This window comes from Staurois parvus, unplaced genomic scaffold, assembly GCF_062004578.1.
Source record: "Staurois parvus isolate SC_StPar_1 unplaced genomic scaffold, SC_StPar_1.0 ptg000710l, whole genome shotgun sequence".
In the NCBI taxonomy this organism is placed as follows: domain Eukaryota; kingdom Metazoa; phylum Chordata; class Amphibia; order Anura; family Ranidae; genus Staurois; species Staurois parvus.
The window spans coordinates 151,775-161,871 of NW_028318506.1; positions in this window are offsets into that span (position 1 = coordinate 151,775).

Consider the following 10,097-nt stretch of genomic DNA (forward strand, 5'->3'; position numbering starts at 1 on the left):
CACGGTACTGTATCAAGTGAGGCAAGTATCTGGGGGGGGGGGGGGGGGTGAGGGGGCATACTGCTACCTAAACATTACCTTAAAGTGGTTGTAAAGGCTGAAGGTTTTTTACTTTCATGCATTCTGTGCATGAAGGTAAAAAACCTGTGTACAGCAGCTCCCCTAGCCCCCTCAATACTGATCAGAGCCTCATCGCGTTCCAGCGATGTGAATGACAGCTTCGGCTGTCCCTGGTCTTTGCCTCCTCATTGGCAGAAACAGCAAATGGGAACCATTGGCTCCCACTGCTGTCAATCACAGCCAATCAGGAGAGAGAGGGGGTTGGACAGAGCAGTGGCTCTGTGTGTGAATGGACACATGGAGCAGCGAGTGCCCCCATAGCAAGCACTAGACAGACAGGAGGAGCCAGGAGAGCCTGTGGGGGACCCAAGAAGAGGAGGATCCAGGCTGCTCTGTGCTAAACCACTGCACACAGTAGATAAGCATAGACATGTTATTTTACAAAAAAAAAAATTAACCTTTAGAATTGCTTTAATTTAGAAAATATTTAGGCTTTACAAACACTTTAACCTCAACACAACTTTTGAAAATATAATTCCTTCTTAAAATGATACTAAAGCTAAAAACACTTTATACTTTAATGCATTTCCTGGATTAAAGGAAAAAATGTTTTCTATTTCTCTGTCCTCCTCCTTTCCTATGTAAAGAGGAAGAAAGGGGAGCAGAGATCAGTGCTGTGCACAGCTGCATCTCTTTTCCCCTCCCTTCCTCTTCACTCAAGGACTCGAACAGCAGCAGAAGCCATTGACTCCCGCTGCTGTCAATCAAATTCAGTGAGGAGGAAGTGGTGAGAGGGGCTAGGTTCTGCTGTGTGTGTCTATGGAGTGTGGCTCCATAAACACACAGCTCGGGAGCCAGAGGACACCCATAGCACACGCCTGATGCAGGGGTCTTGCGAGGCTCCAAAACATTGCTCTTGCTGTAACTATGTGATCGCTTAATAAAGCTTTGTACCCACATTGGTGTCCTGTTGACATTCTTCTCCTCTGACTGTTCTCAGTTCCAGCCAACGGTCGCTGCAGCACCTGCCTACACACACAGCCATCTCTAAATGCCAGAACGTGTGCTTTGGGATTGTGCATTCTAGTACTACCTTCATAGCAAACAGTTTGCTATGGGGACATACGAAGAAGAGGAGAATCCAAGATCACTGGCAGGGGACCCGAGAAGAGGAGGATCAGGGCCGCTCTGTGCAATACCATTGCACAGAGCAGGTGAGTATAACATGTTTGTTTTCAAACACTTAGAAAGGATAAGATCACCTTTGTAAAATAAATAAATGTACATCTTTTTGCAGGTAAAAATGTGCATTTATTATTTACAAGGAGTCCACAAAGCATTGCTCCCACGAACAGCAGATTGCGGGTGCGATGACAGGTTCCTGCAGACTGTCAGTGTATCTGTCTGCTCATACCTTGTAAGGGAAGAAGGCAATTACTGAATGACAAGAAACATCAATGAACTACCTACAGCACTCATCAGCATCCTGGTAGTTCATTGAGAATTTCAAGCTGACAGCCACAAAAGCTGTCGATACTTGTAGTTCTCCCATTCACATAACTGATTTTTTTTTCTTTTTTTGTAAATTGTGACAGTGCATGCGGGGAGAGGATTCCTGGCTTGCTGTCAGAATGGGGGATCAGGGGGCGCAGAGGCTGCTGCAACAGTAACATCTTATATGTTACACCCTGAATACGGGTGTAAAATGTTACAAAATGGTGAACATCCTTTAAAAAGTGGAACTTTAGTCATAAAAATTAACTCCTGCTAAATTACTTCAGGCTGGCCCCTTTTGCAGGTACAGCTATGTAAAACATCAAAAATAAGTGCCTATATGGTTTAAAATCCAGTAATACACTGTCTCATCCTGCTATACACATGCTCAGTTGATCTCTATTTTTAGGCACTGTGTTGAATTTGTAGAGGCCAATCTACTAGCAGCCTAAAGATTTACTTCTGTTCAGGAGCTCTGGGCTTCAGCAAAATGGAAGCCTCCAACAAGACGAAACAGGAGCAATGCTGCAGTCCATTTACAGAATACACTAATTTCCGTAGCATAATTATTAATGTGGAACATTTTTTTTAATCAATTTGCTATGGGTAAAGTTCCACTCTAAAGATGAAATTTAGGTATTCAAATTTTCACATAGTTACATTGGTCCAACTTGTAGAATGCACGTGTGTACCTGGAATATCCCCATGGAAGCTGGAATTCACTGTATTAGACACTGCTACCACAGTGATCACTGCTAGCTTTTGAGTACCATACCAGGTGGCTGCCTTGCTGCATTGTGAATAAAGGAGGTCAAGCACTCAGCACTGGTACCATTCAGAGAACTCTTTGCATTCTCTCAATAAATGCACTGTTCTCTCACTAAATGAAGTGTAGTGCAGGGTATCTAACCAGAGATATCTTTGCATTCATTGTGAAAATGAAAAGTGGTCTTTGAATGGTGCCAATGTCAAGCGATCAATTGCTTGTGTTCATCAAGTAGCAGGGCAGCTGCTTGACATAGGACCTGGAAGCTAGCAGTGATCACTGTAGTAAACAACACAATCTAGAACCCCCCCCCCCCAAAAAAAACACCCACAAACACAGTGTACCACCCAAGCCTTTAACCCCTTTGTGAGAACAGACCAATCTGGTTTACAAATGATGAGATCTGCTGGCACAGTTCAGACAGGGTTATTTATGGTAAACATTACCCAGTTCCCTCTTTAACCGCTTGCCGCCCTGCCACTGTGTATATACGTGTGCAGGGCGGCAGTGGAGCGCAAAACCACGTTTAAAAACGGGTTCCGCGCTCCCGACACTTTCGCCGGCAGGGGGCGCGCGCGCGCGCTCCCGCCGACCCGCGGGTGATCCGATTCGATCCAGGAGGGATCAATCATTAGATTTCAGCCAGTGATTTCTGGCTGAAATCGGATGATCGGTCCCTGTCCTATCCTGTCCTGTGTTGATATTTACACAGGGCAGGATATGATGTCATTCTTCTCTGCCTGGACACATTCCGTTCCAGACAGAGAAGAAGAGACATTTAAACGTGAGTAAAACAGCACACTGACAGTTAGAACACAGTCTAGGACACATTTAACCCCCTGATTGCCCCCCCCCCAGTTAACCCTTCACTGCCCTGTCACCAGTGTCACTGATCAGTGAAGCGATTTTTATTGATCACTGTATCAGTGTCGCTGGCGACTTCCAATAGTGCTAGCGCCCCTCCCAGATAGCGCCAGTTTGCCCCCCAGTACACCAATAAAGCCATTTAACCCCTTAATTCCCCCCCCCACCCCCCCAGTTAACCCCTTAACTGCCCTGTCACCAGTGTCACTGATCAGTGAAGCGATTTTTACTGATCACTGTATCAGTGTCGCTGGCGACTTCCGATAGTGTTAGCGCTCCTCCCATATAGCGCCAGATTGCCCACTAATACACCAGTAGTCCCGTCTAACCCCTTGATCGCCCCCCCCCCCCGAGTTGACCCCTTCACTGCCCTGTCACCAGTGTCACTGATCAGTGAACCAATTTTTACTGATCACTGTATCAGTGTCGCTGGCGACTTCCGTTAGTGTTAGCGCCCCTCCCAGATAGCGCCAGATTGCCCGCTAATACACCAGTAGTCCCGTCTAACCCCTTGATCGCCCCCCCCCTCCCTGAGTTGACCCCTTCACTGCCCTGTCACCAGTGTCACTGATCAGTGAACCAATTTTTACTGATCACTGTATCAGTGTCGCAGGCGACTTCCGTTAGTGTTAGCGCCCCTCCCAGATAGCGCCAGATTGCCCGCTAATACACCAGTAGTCCCGTCTAACCCCTTGATCGCGCCCCCCCCCCCCCCCCCCTGAGTTGACCCTTTCACTGCCCTGTCACCAGTGTCACTGATCAGTGAACCAATTTTTACTGATCACTGTATCAGTGTCGCTGGCGACTTCCAATAGTGTTAGCGCCCCTCCCAGATAGCGCCAGTTTACCCGCCAGTACATCAGTAATCCCATTTAACCCCTTGATCGCCCCCCCCCAGTTAACCCCTTCACTGCCCTGTCACCAGTGTCATTGATTACAGTGAACAGATTTTTACTGATCACTGTATTGGTACTGGTGACTTGGTACTGGTGACTTCCGATAGTTTTAGCGCCCCTCCCAGATAGCACCAGTTTGCCCGCTAGTACACAAATAATCACATTTGACCCCTTGATTGCCAGGAACACGCTTACTTGCACGCTAAACCTTCATTGCTAGTATAGTGTCTGATTGGATCAATATCTTTGATCAGATCAGCGCTATACCAGCATTCACATTACTTTAGTATCCCCAAAAACGCAGTGTTAGCGGGATCAGCCCCAACACCTGCCAGCACCTGCGTTTAGCCCCTACGCCCCCCCTTCTCCCCCGGCAAGTGCAGTGTCAGTAGATAACTGTCACTTGATACATATTACACACAAAACCGCAGTGTTCACAGAATCAGGCCTGATATCTGTTAGCACTTGTCGGTAAATTTTTTGTAGCGGTTCAAGCAGTCCCTGACAGCCAGGTGCTCTTTTTCCCGTGAGTCGCACTAGGTACCTGTAAATTTAGTGGCCAAAATGTCTAAGCAAAGGTACACTAGTGAAGAGGCCTATAGGATTCTGAGCATGTCAAGTGAGAGCGAAGGGGAAAACTCACTGGCAGAACCAGGCTCAGAATACGAACCTATAGACAGCAGCGGCACCCTGACAGCTAGCTCAGACGACGAGGAAGTGGTCCCTGCTAAGGTCAGGCGTACCCGATCCCATTCACAGGTTGCTGAGGTGGTACAAATGCATGATGACTCTCATATGCAGCAGAGTGCCAGTACTAGTGCCGCAGTATCTTTTGGTGAACTGGCGAGCACCAGCGGCCTAGTACGTCCTGGTCGTAGGCATACCAGCACTGCAGTATCACTTGGTGACATGGCGAGTCCCATAAGTGCAGTACAAGCTGGTGCGGTGGCGAGCACAAGTAGTGTCCCGCGGCCACCAAGAATTCGCAGACAGGCCCGTAGAGCCCCTAGTGTCCTTCCGGATGTGCTTGCAAATCCCGATTGGCAGCCCACAAATTCTGCAGCACCCGTACTTCCCCCATTCACTGCCCAACCTGGAATTCAGGTGGAAACAGCAAATTTAAATACTCCCCTTAATTTTTTTGAGCTGTTTTTCACAGAAGATCTTTATGCATTGATTGTGGACCAAAGCAATTTATATGCACGCCAATTTATCGCCGCCAACCCAAATTCAAACCTTGCCAGACCATTCGCATGGAAACCCATTACGGTTTCCGAATTTAAAGTTTTTTTGGGCCTAACCCTCAACATGGGCATTAATGATAAAAATCAATTGCGGTTGTATTGGTCCACCGACCCTCTTGTTCACATGTCTGTGTTCTCTGCTGCCATGGCCAGGCATAGATATGAGACGATAAGGCGTTTTATGCACTTCTACGACAACTCACTCAGTCGTCCTCAGGGTGACCCTGAATTTGACCGGCTCCACAAAATTCGGCCCCTCGTAAATCACTTTAACCAAAAATTTGCAGATGTGTATACTCCCCAGAAAAACATCTGCATCGATGAGTCCCTCATTCAATATTCTGGCCGCCTTGTAATCAAACAATATCTCCCCAGCAAGCGTGCCAGATATGGGATCAAGATGTATAAGACCTGTGAGAGGGCAACAGGCTATACATGTAAGTTTCGGATTTACGAGGGAAAAGATAGTTACTTGGAGCCCCCCGGATGCCCAGACTACATGGGGAGCAGTGGCAAGATAGTTTGGGACTTGGCGTCATCCTATTTCCATATGGGGTACCACTTATACGTGGACAATTTTTATTCAAGCGTGCCACTATTTAGACATTTGTTCAATTTGGGAATTTGCACATGTGGCACTGTGCGATCTAATCGCCGAGGCTTCCCCCAACGGCTTGTAAATACCCGTCTTAAAAAGGGGGAAAAAGCCTGCTTGAGAAATGAAGAATTGCTCGCAGTGAAGTGGAAGGACAAACGGGATGTTTACCTCCTGTCTTCCATTCACGCAGATACGACCGTCCAAATTACCACGGCAGCTGGTGTTGTTGAGAAGCCCCTCTGTGTCCACGATTATAACCTTAACATGGGAGGGGTGGACTTCAATGACCAGATGATGCAGCCGTATTTAGTTTCCCGAAAATCCAAACGCTGGTACATAAAAGTGTCAGTTTATTTATTTCAATTGGCTCTATATAATGCTTTTGTTCTCTATAAAGCAACTGGACATAGTGGATCATACCTAAATTTCCAGTTAGAGAACATCAGGGCCCTTTTGTATCCAGAAGGTGCTGCGCCCCAAATCCCTCTCCCAGATGCAGTTAGCCGTCTGCATGAGAGACATTTTCTCGATACCATTCCTGGTACCCCAACCCAAAGAAGACCCCAAAAAAGATGTCGTGTCTGCAGCAAACGTGGAATTAGGCGTGACAGCCGCTATTGTTGTCCCTCCTGTCCTGGCCAACCTGGCCTCTGCATCAAGCCCTGCTTCCGCCTCTACCATACACTAGTGAACTATTAGTATAGGGTACAGCACGGCACAGATCAGGGCACATTTACACAGGGTCTCAAAAGATGTTAGGTAGTCAGGAAACTGGCTATCGCATTTGGAGAGACCCTACCAGCTGTTTAAATGTTTGAAGTTTGGAAAAAAAAAGTTAAAAAAATAAAAAAAATAAATAAAAGTACAAATACCCCCCAAAAAAATAAAAAAATATAAAAACCAAAAATAGTTATAGTTTTTTTTGTTGTTGTCATTTTTGTGATTGTTCGACTTTCACTGGTTTATTGTTGTTTTATTGTTAACCATTTCTGTTTGCAGGAATGCTTTCAGCTGCAGCGTTGACCTGTTTATTCTGACAGCAACAGGAACTTGCTCTCAGAATAGACATAAGTCAGAGTGGGCAGCGCTGTTGGATGAGATTTTTCATCCGCAGTTAAAAAAAAAGAGAATATATGCCAAAGCATGGGGGCCTGGGGTGGCCAGTGGGTGGATGGCCCCTATGCTTCGGCATATATATTTTATATTTGTTGGCACATTTCATGTGTGCCCACCATTAGAAGTGGGTGGATTGAGGGAGGTTTCTAATGGTGGGCATACCACCACACACTTTTCCTTATAAAGTTGTTTTATTGAGTTTATGTTTTATTGTTAACCATTGTTGATTTCTTTGCAGGAACGTCAAACTGCAGCACTGACCTGTTTATTATGACAGCAACAGGGTCTTGCTTTCAGAATAGACATAAGTAGGTGTGTGCAGTGCTGTCGGATGAGATTTTTCATCCGCAGTTAAAAAAAAGAGAATGTATGCCAAAGCATGGGGGCCTGGGGTGGCCAGTGGGTGGATGGCCCCCATGCTTCGGCATATATATTTTATATTTGTTGGCACATTTCATATGTGCCCACCATTAGAAGTGGGTGGATTGAGGGAGGTTTCTAATGGTGGGCATACCACGCACTTTTTCTGGCAGAGATTTCTTCTCTTTTTTTTCATTCAGCCCACAGGCTGCATAAAGAAAAAAAGAACATAGCATATACACCCAACAAGGACCAGTGACGTATTGGTACATCACTGGACTTTGAATGGTTATACGAGGGTGATGCCTGCAGCTGCAGGCATCATCCTGGTTTTATTTTTTTCAGCCGGCAATGGGCTTTCATGTAAAAGCATTCCTAGTGGTTAATTAGCTGCAGAATTGCCTTTACAAGCAGCGGGAGAAAATGGCCCCCCCTCCCCCTCCCTGAGATAGCATTAAAAGTGATTAAAAAATAAATAAATTAAAGGGACAGTGTAAAAATAATTAAATAAATCAGAAAAAAAGAACCCTCGCCCATCCGCGCACGCGCACACCTGCGGTCGTGAGCGTTGACCCTTTCCCAGTATGGAAACAGCGATTGCACCATGCATGTGAGGTATCGCCACGAACGTCAGAACAAGGGCAGTAATTATAGCTCTAGACCTCCTCTGTAAATCTAAAATGGTAGCTTGTAAAGGCTTTTAAAGCGTTGCCTATAGAAATTAAAAATGTATGCAGTTTGTCGCCATTGCACAGGGCATGCGTAATTTTAAAGCATGTCATGTTTGGTATCTATTTACTCAGCATAGCATCATCTTTTATATCATACCAAATAATTGGCCAATATATTGTAATTTTGTGCATTAAAATTAAAAAAGTGTATATTTTTCAAAAAAATTGCGTTTGAAAAATCGCTGTGTAAGTAATATGTGAGATAAAAAAATTGCACCACCCACCATTTTATTTACTAGGGTGTCTGCTCTAAGAAAATATATAATGTTTGGGGGTTCACTTTAATTTCCTAGCAAAAATACAGATTTTTTTAATGTGAACAAAAAGTGTCAGAAAAGGCTTGGTCTTCAGGTGGTTAGAAGAGTGAGTGATGTGTGGCATAAACCTCTAATGCTGGGCATAAAATGCCCCCACCCCTCAAAATGACCCCTTTTTGGAAAGTAGACACCCCAAACTATTTGCTGAGAGGCATGTTGAATCAATAGAAGAATTTATTTTTTTACCACAAGTTTTTGGAAAATGAAGAAAGAAAATAAAAATATATTTTTTCTTTTCTTTTTTATATTTCAAAACCTTGTGAGAAAAAATTAGATCTGCAAAATACTTACCATGCCTCTTTTTAAATTCCTTGGAGTGTCTACTTTCCAAAAAGGGGTCATTTGGGGGGGTTTGGTGCTATCCTGGCATGTCAGGGCCTCCAAAACTGTGATAGGTAGTGGGGAAGTGAAATGAAGAAGTTACGCACTTTCAGGCTTTCAAAGTGCTCATTGGATTTCAGGCTCCTGTATGTGGCTAGGCTCCCAAAAAGTGTCACATGTGTGGTATCCTCATACTCGGTAGAAGTAGCAGAATGTATTTTGGGGTATAATTCCACATATACCCATGGCTTGTGCAAGAAATAAATCATTTAAATGACAATTTTGTGTAAAAAAAAAAAACAAAAAAAAAGTTTTTGTCATTTTCCAGAAACTTGTGGAAAAAAAATAAATCTTCCATGGACACAATATGTCTCTCAGCAGATAGCTTAGGGTGTCTGCTTTCCAAAAAGGGGTCATTTGGGGGTGTTTGTTCTATCCTGGTATTTTAGCACCTCAAGAGATGTGATGGGCGGTCAGAAAGTAAAAGCTGTGTAAATTTCAAATTATCTATACCATAGTTTGTAGACGCTATAACGTTCACACAAAGCAATCAATATACACTTATTGGGATTTTTTTTTACCAAAAACATGTAGCAGAATACATTTTGGCTTAAATTTATGACTAACTTTGAGTTTACGATATATTTTTTATAGCTGAAAGTAGAAAAAATTGTTTTTTTTTCAAGATTTTCGTGTTTTTTTGTTTATAGCGCCAAAAATAAAAAGCGCACAGGTGATCAAATACCACCAAAAGAAAGCTCTATTTGTGTGAAAAAAAGGACGTAAATTTCGATTGGGTACAGCATTGCATGACCGCGCAATTATCATTTGAATTAGTGCAGCGCTGTATAGCAAAAAAAGGCATAAATTACAGTATCTATACCATAGTTTGTAGACGCTATAACGTTCACACAAAGCAATCAATATACACTTATTGGGATTTTTTTTACCAAAAACATGTAGCAGAATACATTTTGGCTGAAATTTATGACTAACTTTGAGTTTACGATATATTTTTTATAGCTGAAAGTAGAAAAAATTGTTTTTTTTCAAAATTTTCGTGTTTTTTTTGTTTATAGCGCAGAAAATAAAAAGCGCACAGGTGATCAAATACCACAAAAAGAAAGCTCCATTTGTGTGAAGAAAAGGACGTAAATTTTGTTTGTGTACAGCATTGCATGACCGCGCAATTATCATTTGAATTAGTGCAGCGCCAAACAGCAAAAAAAGGCCTGGTCATTAAGGGGGGTAAATCCTCTGGGGCTCAAGTGGTTAACATAACGAAGTGGGATTTTTTTTTTTTTATTAATTTTTGGGGTTTCTGAAGAGA